Source organism: Bubalus kerabau, chromosome 11 (genome assembly GCF_029407905.1).
Source record: "Bubalus kerabau isolate K-KA32 ecotype Philippines breed swamp buffalo chromosome 11, PCC_UOA_SB_1v2, whole genome shotgun sequence".
NCBI lineage: Eukaryota > Metazoa > Chordata > Mammalia > Artiodactyla > Bovidae > Bubalus > Bubalus kerabau.
In genome coordinates this window covers 37165036-37181495 of record NC_073634.1, presented here as the reverse complement: position 1 = coordinate 37181495, position 16460 = coordinate 37165036, and the positions used below count along the sequence as shown (strand labels likewise).

The following is a 16460-nucleotide window of genomic DNA, read 5'->3' as shown; positions in this document are numbered from 1 at the left end:
TCCCATGGACAGAGGAGCCTGGTGTCTCAAGAGTCAGACAAAACTTAGCGACTACACCACCACCACCACCAATAAGAATCTACTATATAGCATATGGAATTCTACTCAATATTCTGTAAAGGTCTATAAGGGAAAATAATCTAAAAATGAGTAGATATATGTATAACTGATTCACTTTACTGTCACCTGTAACTAACATTCTAAACCAACTATACCCTGATAAAAATTTCAAAAAAAAGAATATTTGAAAAATAATTTCTATAATGCTACATTTGAAATAGAAATATCAATATAAAAATGTATCACTGAAAAGACCTAGAAACAAAAACAATATAGTAGCAATGACCCCACTTAAGACTCAGAAGGTAGTCTTGAAAACTAGTTCCACTTAGAACAGTAGGTTACTGTTTCAGCCACTATGTTATTCCAGGAAGCAAGGGACTAAGTGCAAGACTAATGGGAGTCATATCAAGGTGACATAAGAGCCAAACAAGATTTTTCCTATCGGCCAAAGACAGAACAATGTGAATATAAAACAATAACTATTGCAAATGATTAAAGTATACTACATATATCAGATATGTTTAAACAATACTCAAAGCAAAAATAAAGAAGCAGGGGTTGAGAGAGAAGCCAAACACATAATCAAAAGCTCTAATTCAAGAAAACAAGCTAAAGAAAAGCTTTGAGATAATTGAGAAATGGTGGATACCAATTTGACCTTTGTCAGTTGTTTAGTTTGCTATTATTTTCTCCCATTCTAAGAGTTGTCTTTTCACCTTGCTTATAGTTTCCTTCATTGTGCAAAAGTTTTTAAATTTGATTAGGTCCTATTTGTTTATTTTTGTTTTTATTTCCATTATTCTAGGAGGTGGGTCGTAGAGGATCTTGCTGTAATTACAACAGAGAGTGTTCTGCCTATGTTTTCCTCTAAAAATTTTATAGTTTCTGCTTTTACATTTAGGTTTTTAATCCATTTTGAGTTCATTTTTTGTGTATGGTGTTAGAAAGTGTACTAATTTCATTATTTTAAATTAGTTTTTAAACTAATTTAAACCGGTTTTTCCAGCACCATTTGTTAAAAAGACTGTCTTTTCTCTATCGTGTATTTTTTGCCTCCCTTGACAAATAATTAATCTCTAAAATATACAAGCAGCTCGTGCAGCTTGAATAAAAACAACCCAATCAAAAAATGGGCAGGATATCTAAACAGACATTTCTCCAAAGAATACATACAGATGGCTAATAAACACACAAAAAGATGCTCAACATCACTCATTTTATTAGAGAAATGAAAATCAGAACCATGAGGTATCATCTCACAACAGTCAGAATGACCATCATCAAAAAGTCTGCAAACAATAAATGATGAAGAGGGTGTGAAGAAAAGGGAAGCCTCTTACACTGTTCGTGGGAATGCAAACTGATACATTCACTATGGAGAACTTATGGAGATTTATTAAAGATTTAGGAATAAAACCACTGTTGTTGTTTTTCAGTTGCTCTGTCATGTCCAACTCTTTGCAACCCCATGGACTGCAGCATGCCAGGCTTCCCTGTCCTTCACCATCTTTATTCAAACTCATGTCCATTGAGTCAATGATGCCATCCAACCATCTTGTCCTCTGTCATCCCCTTCTCTTCCTGCCTTCAATCTTTCTCAGCATCACTGTCTTTTCCAATAAGTCAGCTCCTTGAATCAGGTGACCAAAGTACTGGAGCTTCAGCTTCAGCATCAGTCTTTCCAGTGAATGTTTAGGATTGATTTCCTTTAGGATTGACTCGTTTGATCTTGCAGTCCAGGGGATTCTCAAGTCTTCTCCAATATCACAGTTTGAAAGCATCAATTCTTCTTTGGCACTCAGCCTTCTGTATGGTCCAGTTAGCATATATATACATGACTACTTGGAGAAGGAAATGCAACCCACTCCAGTATTCTTGCCGGGAGAATTCCAGGGACAGGGAGCCTGGTGGGATACAGTCCATGGGGTCACAAAGAGATGGACACGACAGAGAAACTGAGCACATGACTACTGGAAAAACCTGAGTTTTTTTTTGTTTTTTTTTTTGTTTGTTTGTTTGTTTGTTTTTTTGTTTTGTTTTGTTTTTAAATTTTATTTTATTTTTAAACCTTACATAACTGTATTAGTTTTGCCAAATATCAAAATGAATCCACCACAGGTATACATGTGTTTCCCATCCTGAACCCTCCTCCCTCCTCCCTCCCCATTCCATCCCTCTGGGTCTTCCCAGACTATATGAACCTTTGTTAGCAAAGTGACATTTCTGTTTTTTAATACACTGTCTAGGTTTGTCATAACTTTTCTTCCAAGGAGCAAGTGTCTTTTAATTTCATGACTGTAGTCATCATCTACAGTAATTTTGGAGCCCCCCCAAAATAAAGTCTGTCACTGTTTCCATTGTTTCCCTATCTATTTGCCATAAAATGATGGGACCGGATGTCATGATCTTAGTTTCTGAATGTTAAGTTTTAAGCCAGCTTTGCACTCTCCTCTTTCACCTTCATCAAGAGGCTCTTCAGTTCCTCTTCATTTTCTGCCTTAAGAGTGGTGTTATATGCATATCTGAGGCTATTGATATTTCTTCTGGCAATCTTGATTCCAGCTTGTGCTTTATCCAGCCTGGCATCTGGCATGATGTACTCTGTATGTAAGTTAAATAAGCAGGGTGACAATATACAAACTTGATATACTCCTTCCCAATTTGGAATCAGTCCATTGTTCCCTGTCTGGTTCTAACAGTTGCTTCTTGACCTGCATACAGGTTTCTCGGGAGGCAGGTCAGGTGGTCTGGTATTCCCATCTCCGGAAGAATTTTCCACAGTTTGTTATGATCCACAAAATCAAAGGCTTTCTCATAGTCAATGAAGCAGAAGTAGTCAACCCAGCAATCCCACTACTGGGCATATATCCTGAGGAAACCAGAATTGGAAAAGACACATGCAGCTAGGACAGGGAAGCAACATCTATCCATCAGCAGATGAATGGATAAGGAAGTTGTGGTACAGATACACAACAGAATTTTACTCAGCTATAAAAAGGAACACATTTGAGTCAGTTTTAATGTGGTGAATGAACCTAGAGTCTATTATACAGAGTGAAGTAAGTCAGAAAGAGAAGGACAGTTGTCGTACATTAACACATATATGTGGAATTTAGAGAGATGAAACCAATGATTCTATGTGTAGGGAAACAAAGGAGACACAGAAATAAAGAACAGAATTTTGGACACAGTAGGAGAAGGAAAGAGTCAGATGACTTGAGAGAATAGCATTGAAACATACACATTTCCATATGTAAAAGAGAGGGAGGAAGGGATGTGGGAAGGGGGTTCAGAAGGGATGGGACATATGTATGCCTATGGCCAATTTCATGTTGATGTACTGCAAAAACCATCCCAATATTGTAAAGTAATTATCCTCCAATTAGAGTAAATAAATAAATTAAAAAAAAATCAATTTGGCCTATGTGGTCAAATGTTTTGATATGCTACCCACTTCTTTCTTTACCACATTTTTTGTAATGCTCTACCAGACACGCTACCTTTATCTTTCCAAACTCACTTTAGGTCAATCTACTTTTTGTTCCTATGTTTCAGCCCCAAGGAGTTCTTTGAGCTTATTCTCTATGTTGCTAACGTTAGCTTAGAAATTGGCTTCAACATCTCCACTTATGTAATTCTTTTTGCTAACACCGGCATACCACACCAAATTCAACGACAAGGTTGCAGCAAGATCTTCCATTCATTTCCCAAAGCTTTGTGTTGTCAGTTCCACTCTCTCAGAGCACACTTTTGCTTCCTAGCACTTATTCCAGGCTGTAGCTATATATTTGTTTTATGGGGTTTTTTAAATAATAACCTTTCATCTCCATTAGAATAAGAGGTCTCATAGGTGGGGAGCTGTGTCACTTTTTTTCTCTGCTATATGACCAGTGTCTAGGACAGAGACAGACGGAAGGTGCCCAATAAGTATGCTTTGAGAGAAGTAACAAAATACCATTTTAAATTAAAGATGAAAAATTCATTAAACATACTTAAAAGTGATATACAGGCAAATACACATGATTTATTCAGGATGCTTTTGATAATGAATGGATTCACATTTTGTTCTTCCCTAAATACTATGGTAACATCATCAGAGCAGTCAGTCACGTCTGGTAATATGTGGGCATATCTTTCTACACTTGATTGTTCACTAAGTTTTAACACAAAGGTTTCAAAAATATTTTAAAATGTATTTTTGGAGACACAACATTTGATAGTCAATTTTGAACCCACACATTTTTTCCATCTCTACTTTTTATAGACTGAAAACCAGTATCAAATGTGACAAAAAAAAGTTATTTCCAAACAGACTTATCTAGACCTGCCAGAAATTTAAGTCAATGGAAATGAAAGAGGCCTCTTCACTCCACTAAGGAATTAGACTGAAGACTTCCACAAACATTCTAAATGTGGCTTCAGTTGGGGCAAAGAATCATTCCTTGTTTCACAAAACTGGGCCTGACTTGGCAAAGATTTTGTTGTGAAGAATGGTTAGATACTAGTTTGTTTTTGAAAATGCTGATTTGGAGTGCCTTTTTCTAGGAGCCACCATGTGAGATAATTATAAAAGGACAAAAGGCAAAATTATAGGATACCCAATACCATCTCACAAAAGAATAATTAAGAATCATAGAGGAGGGAAGTGAAAATGGGAGAGGAAACCTTGCCCCATAAATAATTACCATCTTTGCACTTTTTAAAGCCTACTTCATTGTCACAAGAAGGAGGAATTTCAAAGGTACTGCAGCAGACTCTACAAAGATACTCATCTTAGTTTCCAAGACAAAGGGTAAAAACATCTGAAGAAAATTCCATATACTATAAGGTAGATAATTAATTTATTCAATCTGAATCATCTAATTATACCTTCTAGACAGTTTGAATTTCTTGAAATAATTATATTTTCATCTTTATTGCTGTTATTAAAACATGGAATAAATGTTCAAAGTGGAGCAGCACTACCCTTAATGACATATTTATTCCTGCATCTGACAGTGTATTTACTTTTTCTGCAATAACTGGTGTGCAATTTTCATAAAACATAATTTACTCTCTTTACACATACAGTTCACTGAATTTTAGTAAGTGTATATAGTGTCATGTAATAACCACCACAGTGAAGACGTAAAATATATCCACTGTCCTAAAAAGTTTCCTCCTGCAGATGGGCAATGAATTTCCTCCTATTACATTAGTCTAAGGCAACTACTAATTTACTTTCTGTTGTAACAATACTGCCATTTCTAGAATTTCATAAAAATGGAATTATACAACATACAGTAATCTGTTCATGTAGTAATCTGTTCCACTTAGCATAATATTTTGACATTTTTGATGTTCACGTATGTAGCATATATCAGGTCTTTATTCTTTATTTTATTGATGAATAGTATTTCAGTATACACACACACACGTGTCTGTGTATGTAAAATAACTTATTTAAATTTGTTTATCTATTCACTAGTTGATGGACATGTGGTTGTTTCAAATTTGGGAAGGTTGTTTCAAATTTGGGATGGTTATAAATAACAAATGCTCCTTAGAACAATCATTGAAATTCTTATTTGTGGATACATTTTTTTTTGGTAGTTTCTAAGAGTGAAAGATCTGAGTCATATTTTAAGTGTGTTTAATGATTTGCATTCTTATCAATAATGCTGCCATCATAAAATGAGCTAGGAAGCATTCCCTATTTTTTAACTTTCTGCAAGCAATTTTGTAGAATTCATTTTATTTCTTTTTTAAATATTTGGCAGAGTTTGCTAGTGAAATCATCTGGACCTAGAATTTTCTTTGTTGGTGGGGAGAAGCAGCTAACAACATATTCAATTATTTATATGCCTATAACTATCTATATATGTGTGTATATAATTTATATCTATATTATATACATAATATAGATTATATATCTCTTTATAATCTCTCTTTGAATAGCATCTGTGTGTGCACGTGTGTGTGAGTGTGCGCACGTGTATTCTACCAGTGATATGACATGATGTTCACTCTCTCTCTCCCCACCCCTTTTCCCTTTCCCTCTCTCCCTCCTTCTCACTATTTAAGAATCCTAATTATTTTTCAGTGAGTTTTCACAGTTTAGTGTCTTTCAGAGAACTGAATTTTAAGTGATTGAATGTATAAGTATTGGATTTTTCATAATATTCTCTTATTATGATTTTTCCATTTTCCACATTCCACTCTTTCTAAACAAGTCACTAAGTCCAGTCCATACTCAAGGCTAGGTGGATTAAACTCCACTTTCTGAAGGGGAACATCTATACATATCATCTGAAATTCTGTATGATTGGTTTGTCCTCTTTTCTCCATCTATCCACCTATTTATTTATTTATATTAGTATGAATTTGCCTTCCCAGGTGGCACAGTGGTAAAGAATCCACCTGCCAATGCAGGAGATGCAAGAGATGTGGTTTTGATCCCTGGATCAGGAAGATCCCTTAGAGAAGGAAATGGCATGCTGCTGCTGCTGCTAAGTCGCTTCAGTCGTGTCCAACTCTGTGACCCATGGACAGCAGCCCACCACGCTCTCCCGTCCCTGGGATTCTCCAGGCAAGGACACTGGAGTGGGTTGCCATCTCCTTCTCCTATGCATGAAAGTGGAAAGTGAAAGTGAAGTCACTCACTCCTGTCCGACTCTTTGCCACCCCATGGACTGCAGCCTACCAGGCTCCTCTATCCATGGGATTTTCCAGGCAAGAGTACTGGAGTCGGGTGCCATTGCATTGATATTTACAATTGTTATGTCTTCCTCTTGGATTGATCCCTTGATAATCATGTAATATCCTTCCTTGAACTTCCCAGGTGGCTCAGAGGTTAAAGCATCTGCCTGCAATGCGGGAGACTTGGGTTCGATCCCTGGGTGGGGAAGATCCCCTGGAGAAGGAAATGGCAACCCACTCCAGTATTCTTGCCTGGAAGAATCCCATGGACTGAAGAGCCTGGTGGGCTACAATCCATGGGGTCACAAAGAGTCGGACACGACTGAGCGATTTCACTTCATCCTTCCTTATCTCTTGTAATCTTTATTTTAAGGTCTATTTTGTCTGATATGAGGATTGCTACTCCAGCTGTCTTTTGCTTCCCATTTGTATGGAAAATATTTGTCCATCCTCTTACTTTCATTCTATATGTGTCTTGAAGTCTGAAGTGGGTTTCTTGTAGACAGCATATATAGGGGTCTACGTTTTGTATTCCTTCTGCCAGATACAACTGAGCACATATACACATGAATATCCATTTTATACTTTGTGTTGAAATCAACACTTGAGAAGAAGGTGTATACTTCTGCATTTGGATGGAATGTTCTGAAGATACCAATGAGATCCATCTCATCTAATGTATCATTTAAGACTTGTGTTTCCTTATTAATTTTCTGTTTTGATGATCTGTCCATTGGTGTGAGTGGGGTGTTAAAGTCTCCTACTATTGTGTTACTGTCAATTTCTCCTTTTAAGTATGTTAGTGTTTGTCTTATGCATTGAGGGGCTCTTATGTTGGGTGTATAGGATTAATTATTTTATTTTGTCCAAAAGACTCTGAATGTTCTGTTCTGACTGCTTTCTTTAGGTTGTTTCTTTTTTTTTCAGTTTTGGTAATTTATACTCTCTTGCTATCACTGATTCATTCCTTAATGCTTTTGAGTCCTCTAATATGCTTGAAAAAGGCATTCTTCATTTTGATTGTTATGATTTTGATTTCCAGCATTTCCATTTTATTATTTCTTATAGTTTTTTTTTTCCTTCTGCATAAGTTACCTATCTTTACTTATGTGTTGTCTACCTTTATCTTGAGCACCTGAGACTAACAATAATAGCTATGTTAAATCCCTAATAGTGACAATATTTGTATCATGTGTGGGATTAATTATGGAAATTTTAAAATCTTTTTAAACTGTGTTTTTCCTTGTCTTTGAGTGGACTTTGTAATTATTTCTTGAACACTGGACATGCTGTATGGAGCCATAGGTCCTGAGGTCAGTTACATTGGAGATGTGTACACCTTTACTTCTGTAAGGGTTTTAGTATGGGAGATTATGATATTATAGTCAGCAGTTGAACTGAGAATAAAGATTATTATTACTATAGTTACCCCAAGAATATCACAGGCTACAAATATCTAGTGATACCTTGTGTTTATGGTGGAGGCATTCCACCATAAACATTCTAAAACAATGTGTCAGCATGGAGGTGGGGAGCATAGGAGAAGGGAACATTTTTTAACATTCTGATTAAAATTCAACCTTAGGCAACCACTATGAAGTTGGGAAAACATACTATTTTTTTTAATCTTCACAAAGATGACATATCAATATATTTAAATAATAGTTAATATCTTAGCTAGAAAATAAGTGCAGTGGAGAGGATTGGGGAAAGATTTAATATGAGTATTCAAAACTACTTGATAAGATTAAAATATTAATCTCTGTATTTTGTCCTTCAAACACAATATAGTACTCTACAAGAATTATAAAACATTGATCATACATACAATTATACCTCATGCAAAGAGCTGACTAATTGGAAAAGACTCTGATGCTGGGAGGGATTGGGGGCAGGAGGAGAAGGGGATGACAGAGGATGAAATAGCTGGATGGCATCACTGACTCGATGGACATGAGTTTGGGTGAACTCCGGGAGTTGGTGATGGACAGGGAGGCCTGGCGTGCTGCAATTCATGGGGTCGCAGTTGGACACAACTGAGCAACTGAACTGAACTGATAGAGTGAAGTCTTCCTTCTATTTATATACATACCTTAATATAGTAGTAATTCATTTATGAGTGCCAATATCCCTAACAAAAAACGTGAAGATTTCTGTCTCTGAATTGTTCTTTCTTGTTTACAAACTTTCTGTTAAGGACTCTGATAACATTCATTTGACCAACTTCTATGATCAAAAGTTAATGTTCAGTTTAATTGATCAGTTGTTTAACATGATTTATTACTGTGTGTTCATTAAACTTCGCTTCACTTCACTAACCAATTTTTACATTTCTTTTGGCTAGATTTTTTTTTAACAAGTCTCTTCAAATTTGGGGGTTTCCCAGGTGGTTCAGTGGTAAAGAATCTATCTGCCTGCCAATGCAGGAGATGCCGGAGATGTGGGTTCAATCACTGGATTGGGAAGATCCTGTGGAGTAGGAAATGACAACCCACTCCAGTGTTCTTGCTGGAAAATCCCATGGCCAGAGAAGCCCAGCAGGCTACAATCCATGGAGTTGCAAAGAGTCAGACATGACTGAGTGACTGAGCATCATCCTCAAATTTTCAAAGCTAAAGTGCTCCCAGGTTCAATCCTCAACTACTCTATAAAACTCAGTTTCAGGGAGTTTCCTGGTTGCCTAGTGGTCAGGATTCTGGGCTTTCACTGCCAGTGCCTGGGTTCAGCCCTTGGTTGGGGAACTGAGCTTCCTCCCTCTCTAAAAAAGAAAGTGCAGTTCCAACAATATTCTCAAGTCTTTAAGCATTGAACACCACCTATATTTCCTGTATGCTGATAATTACAAATGTATGTTTATAATCTGCCTTGAATGTCATAGTCATATCTCTAGCTGCCTATTCAGTATTTTCATTTAAATGTATAACAGACATTTCAAACTCAACATATCCAGAAAAAAAAACACATGCTTTTTGTATAGCCTGCTTCTATTTCTCATTTCTGAAAATAGTTATTCTAGTTTTCCATGTTAGTACACTAAAAAGTATCATGTAATTTTTCTCCTTCTTTCTCTCATACCTCATGTATAACCATCTTTAAACACTTGTTAGCTCAATCCTCAATAGATACAAAAAATCTATTATATTTACTCTACCATCACCATCTATTTCCCAAATTATTGTAATAACCTTTTAAACATTTCCTTTGTGTCCATTCTATGCTCCTTATACATTTATTCTTCACATAGCAATCAGAGCTAATCTTTTAGAATATAAGTCATACTGTGTTGTTTATCCTTTTAAAGCCATCCAATCACTAATCATGTCGCTCAGAAGAAAAGCCAGAATACATATAGTCACCTATAAAATCTAGATCTTCAGGTCTTACTATCTTATAATCTTGTATACTTTCCACTCCAGTCCAGCTATACTGGCCTCACTTCTCTTTCCAAATGTCAAACACTATGCAAATTCAACTGTGGTGTTGGAAAAGACTCTTGAGAGTCCCATGGATAGCAAGGAGATCAAACCAGTCAATCCTAAATGAAATCAATCCTGAATATTCATTGGAAGGACTGATACTGAAGCTGAAGCTCCAACACTTTGGCACCAACACTTTGGCCACCTGATGCAAAGAGCTGAATCATTGGAAAAGATCCTGATGCTGGGAAAGACTGAGGGTGGGAGGAGAAGGGAGTGACAAAGGATGAGATGGTTGGATGGCATCATCGACTGAATGGACAGAGTTTGAGCAAACTCCAAGAGATAGTGAAAGACAGGGAAGCCTGGTGTGCTGCAGGCTATGGGTCTCAAAGAGCTGGACACAAGTTAGCCACTCAACAACAACATGTAAATTCAGGACTTTTGTATTTGATTTAGCCTTTGCCTGAAATGTTTTTCTCCCAAAGAGATGCAAGATTTTTCCTTCCCTTGTCAATTAAGCCTTTCCTGATGTTGCTGTTCAGTCGCTAAGTCATGTCTCTTTGCAACCCATGAACTGCAGCACACCAGGTTTCCCTATCCTTCACTGTCTCCCACAGTTTGCTTAAACTCATGCCCATTGAGTCAGTGATGTCATCCAACTGTATCATTCTCTGTCACCTCCTTCTCCTCTTGCCCTCAATTTTTCTTAATGAATCTAATAAAATACCAGTATCCTCTTCCCAGAGATCCCTTATGCCCTCCACTGTACTTGTGTGTACAAAGCTGTACCTGACATAGTATATATTTATTTATATATTGTCTATTTTCCCATTAGGATATAAGCTCCTAAAAGGCAAAAAAATTGTCTAGCCTATTTATTACTGTATTCCCCTTGCCTAGAAGCGTATCTGACACATAATAGTCACTGAGTCGATAGTATTTATGCTGAATAAGTAAACAGATGAATAAATCTTAGCCATTTTACTGTCTCCAAAATGTTCTTTCATGGACTACTCTATATAATACAATGGCTTTTTGACTAGAGGCTAGATCTAAATTCCTCCAGTTACTTACAATATGTTAAACATATTTTTTATGTCATTTTCTGACCATTTCCAAGTAATGCAAATAATGGAATATTGGTTCGCCAAAAACTGAACCCTCCTCAGGCTGAAATCACTAAATTTATAGAGAAGCTGATTATTTGTACATATGACTAGTGGCTAATGATTGCTTTATAGATATCAAATAGTAGCACCAATGGAATCAGAACTTGAAAAAAGGTTTTAAGATTAAATTACTTACTGCAGAAGGAGATTCAAAGTGTTTTTACTACTTTAGAATTGTCTTTGAGATCATTGGAAATCAAGGATCTTAACCAGGGAAGCTAAAATATCTGATAGGTTTGACATTAAAAAAAAATAAATCCTATAAACTTATGTTGTAGCTGTTTTGAATGACATTTTACATTATTTGTAGTTCTATTCAAATAAAGAAGGTGACATTTTGGTTTATAGCCAAAACAGAAATTGAGTATTTACCTATGCAAATCTCCATGCCACACACACATTCTCCAGTTCAAATAAAAGAGTCCATTTCTAAAACCTTGTATTCTATCCATCTGCCTTCAAACATAATTAGAAGGTCAAATAAAACTTCTAATTAAACACACAGGTTAAATACTTAGATCTAGAGTCTGGATTTAAAAGATAAAACTGCCAGAGAGTCACAGAGTATATAGAATTACAAATTTAAGGCAAGCACATTTAAAACGTACACTGCATGCACACAGATGACTCTGACTCTATCCTAGCATAACTGTATCCATCAAGGAATTATACCATAAACACACCCAAGAGAAATTTTTGCAAACTAATGACGAAAGGTGAGTAACCCAGTCTGCATTTATCATTTAGATTTCAACACAACTTTAACCTAATACTGAAACCTTCAAGTTCTGTACACAGTAAAAGAAACTGTTTGTAGAGTTCACACTTCCCTTGAAACCAGCTGCAAATATCCTCTCAGGCAATTCTGTATCACTGCCTAAAGCATCAATGGTGAATTCAGTTCAATCTCACTCAAACACTGTGATTATCTACTACAAAGAACACCAAATTATTAAGTGCAAATACTATGATTTCTTGAATTGTGGTTAGGTCTGGATCAGGACTGCTACCTGCAGAACTACTGTCCTCTGATATCTGATATGATGGCTCGTTTCTCTTTCCCAAACTCTAAGAGCTCCCCCCCACCCCCAAAAGGACTGTCAAACCTTGCTTTAAAATCTTGCTTCATTTTTCCTTTACTTTTTTCCACAAATACTATGAAATGATGATCCAACAATTTTATAGTCATACATACAAAATCAAAAATCAATACTACTGAAAAAAAGATAAGTAGAGGAAAAGGGGGTGGACTATCTCAAAACCTTTCTATATAATAATGCAATAAAAATTAAAGTATTGGCATAGATAGGAGGGAACAGAAGAACTTGATTTACAGAAAACTTTCCAACTTACTCTCTTTGTTGTTGTTCAGTGGCTCAGTTTTGTCCAACTCTTTGTAACTCCATGGACTGCAGCACGCAAGGCTTACTCTCTTAGTGACTTCTGAAAAAGCAAGACTGATTTTATCACTGACTTCTCATATGCTGTGATAATTTTCTTTAAAGCATGGTAAAATCTGTCAATAGGTAAATTTTAAAAATTCAAACACAAACACATTTTTCACCTCTCAATAATTCTTTACTTACCCATAACAATGAGAAGACTGTGGACCACGACTAGAAAGTAGTCCCTCCATAGTGGCTGTACTAGTTTGCATTCCCACCAACAGGGTAAGAGAGTTCCCTTTTCTCCACAGATACAAGATGCTTGGGGCTGGTGCACTGGGATGACCCAGAGGGATGGTACGGGGAGAGAGGTTGAAGGGGGGTTCAGGATGGGGAACACATGTACTCCCGTGGCGGATTCATGTTAATGTATGGCAAAACCAATACAATATTATAAAGTAATTAGCCTCCAATTAAAATAAATAAATTTAAATTTAAAAAAAGTAGTCCCTCACTTGTTATAACTAGAGAAAGCCTGCATGCAGCAACAAGATCCAGCACAGCCAAAAAAAAAAAAAAAAAAACTAAATAAAATTATATTTTAAAAATTCTTCTATCTGTTCCCAATATCCTCAGTCAATCTCTATTTGATTATTTTCATCACTATTTTGTGAGTATTCAAATAAGTGAGTGTGTGTGTGCTCAGTGCGTCTGACTCTTTGCAACCCTATCACTATAGCCCACCAGGCTCCTCTGTCCATGGAACTTTCTAAGCAAGTATACTAGAGTGGGTTGCCATTTTCTATTCCAGGGGATCTTCCTGGATCTTCCTGGATCATAGGGACTGAACCTGTGTCTCCTGCATTGACAGGCAGATTCTTTACAACTGCACCATGTGGGAAGCCTCAAATACTCAAAAAGGAGCTCCCAAACTAAAAAGAAACAACTCCTACCAAGACCTCTTATTTTTTTCCAGCAACCATCCCATCTCCCTGTTTTTTTCCACAGAAAATTCCTTACAGTGTTCCCTCTCATCACTGCTTCTTCTTTCCAATTTCTAATTCTCACCTCAACTAGTCATCCTGAACTTGTGTCTCTACAACTTCCATGAAATTGTTCTTTTTAAAGACATGGATAACCAGTTAAGCTATTCTTAATTTCTCTTTTTCCCATAATCCACACGATTGAACCATTTAGAAGTTCAGTGGACACTAACTCCAGAACATTACCAAAATCTCTCCAGTTGTTTCCATCTGTATCACTACCAACCTAGTCATAACCATCATTATCTTTTCCTTGGAATTTTCCCAGTCTCTTGTTTGATCTCCCTTCTATTCTTCTTTCTACTCAAACACCAGTCAAAATGAAATATCAATCAAATCATTTCCCTCCCCTGCTTATAATACTCCAATAGCTTTATTTTGCACCTAAATAAAATTTAAATTCTCTATTATGTCTTAAGAGACTTTATATTATCTGATTCCTGTTTATCTTTTGGCCTCTAATTACACCAAAAAATCTTCTGTTTATTATGCTCTAGCCACAGAAGTCTCTGTACACATCCTTGCAACACCAGGTTCATTCCTACTTTAGGTGTCTAAACTGCTTTACTCTGTATATGCCTCATTCTTTATAGCAAGGGTGGAGATTGGGGCAATTGTGTTATTGCCCTACCAAAACAGTGAGCCTGGAACTACTGAGATAAAGAACTTTACCGGGAGAGGCAAGATTATGAAGATAGATAGGTAGATAGAAAGATAGATAGATAGATCTATATCCTAGATAGATAAGACAGACAGATTTATTTGTAATTGTGCCACCATTTCAGTTACCTCCAGGAGGAGAAGGGGGCAACAGGGGATGAGATGGCTGGATGGCATCATTGACTCAATGTACATGAGTTTGAGCAAACTCTGGGAGATAGTGAAGGACAGGGAAGCATGAAGTGCTGTAGTCCATGGGGTCACAGAGTCAGACACGACTGAGCAACTGAACTGAACTGAACCCAGTGGCCTCTATTTTGAATAGGAATATATGACCATCATAGCAGGTTGGGGAGGAACACATTTTAACTAGGATCTTTCTTCAGAATTGCTAAACCAACATCTGTATAGATAGTGGTGAACAAATAGGTTCCTTTACATAGGACAGATAGAAGTGAATGAAAAACGGACCTTGAGCTTCCCCCATCTGCTTTCCTATCTCCTTCTCTATTACTTTCTTCTCCTTTGAAATATATATTGTCTTAGCTCCACTCTCAGCTTTATAATGCTAATCTCCATATCTCTACCATACCAGCATGCAATCTGGGAAATCTGTAATGTAAAAATCCATATTTTAGTTGATACTCATGATATAAGAATGTTACCATTGCCAGGTATTTATGTTCTAAAAAATATCTGATATTTAATTCTGGCACCATACACTTTTCCCTATAATTAAAGTTTTTTTGGAAGGTATTTGAAAAGGTAAAGGAATTGGGCCAGAGAGCAGACAGAAAGAGGAATATGGTGAGAACACTATTTTATAAAACTGAAACTACCCTCTAATTGCAAAGTGCTCTTTTTCTCCATTAATATTATGGTTGAGAATCTGATTTTCCCCTTTTCTTTCTTCTCCTATTTTTAAATTATTTTCCTTCCTTGGTATTATATCTGTCATGGTTTTATTTCAGCTCTTAATCAAGGCCCACTAGACTGGTTCCAAATAGGAAAAGGAGTACTTCAAGGCTGTATATTATCATCCTGCTTATTTAACTTATATGCAGAGTACATCATGAGAAATGCTGGACTGGAAGAAGCACAAGCTGGAATTAAGATTGCCGGGAGAAATATCAATAACCTCAGATATGCAGATGACACCTTATGGCAGAAAGTGAAGAGGAACTAAAAAGCCTCTTGATGAAAGTGAAAGAGGAGAGTGAAAAAGTTGGCTTAAAGCTCAACATTCAGAAAACGAAGATCATAGCATCCAGTCCATCACTTCATGGGAAATAGATGGGGAAACAGTGGAAACAGTGGCAGACTTTATTTTTTTGGGCTCCAAAATCACTGCAGATGGTGACTGCAGCCATGAAATTAAAAGACACTTACTCCTTGGAAGGAAAGTCATGACCAACCTAGATAGCATATTAAAAAGCAGAGATATTACTTTGCCAACAAAGGTCCGTCTAGTCAAGGCTATGGTTTTTCCAGTGGTCATATATGGATGTGAGAGTTGGACTGTGAAGAAAGCTGAGCGCTGAAGAACTGATGCTTTGAACTGTGGTGTTGGAGAAGACTCTTGAGAGTCCCTTGGACTGCAAGGAGATCCAACCAGTCCATTATGAAGGAGATCAGCCCTAGAATTTCTTTGGAAGGAATGATGCCAAAGCTGAAACTCCAGTACTTTGGCCACCTTATGCGAAGAACTGACTCACTGGAAAAGACTCTGATGCTGGGAGGGATTTGGAGGCAGAGGAGAAGGGGACGACAGAGGATGAGATTGCTGGATGGCATCACCAGCTCGTTGGACATGAGTTTGGGTGAACTCCGGGAGTTGGTGATGGACAGGGAGGCCTGGCGTGCTGTGATTCATGGGGTCACAGAGTCGGACACGACTGAGTGACTGAACTGAACTGAACTGAGAGTTACAACAGTTCCAATTTTTGCTCTAACATATGTTTTACACTTTGATCAAGAAACCTTTTCAAAAACATAAAGTAAAACTCACAAAAGACTATGTGGGAGGCACTTAGGAAATATGGA

At 36.9% G+C, this 16460-nt stretch overlaps 1 long non-coding RNA gene across 1 annotated transcript in view; it reads right to left on the bottom strand.

Annotated features, from left to right (window-relative positions):
* The window catches only part of LOC129622399 (uncharacterized), a 137441-nt gene that overhangs the window by 101927 nt on the left and 19054 nt on the right, over positions 1 to 16460 (bottom strand). Inside the window, exon 3 of the long non-coding RNA XR_008699960.1 lies at positions 12683 to 12772. This is a non-coding gene — a long non-coding RNA (uncharacterized LOC129622399). The remainder of the gene's footprint in view (positions 1 to 12682; positions 12773 to 16460) is intronic.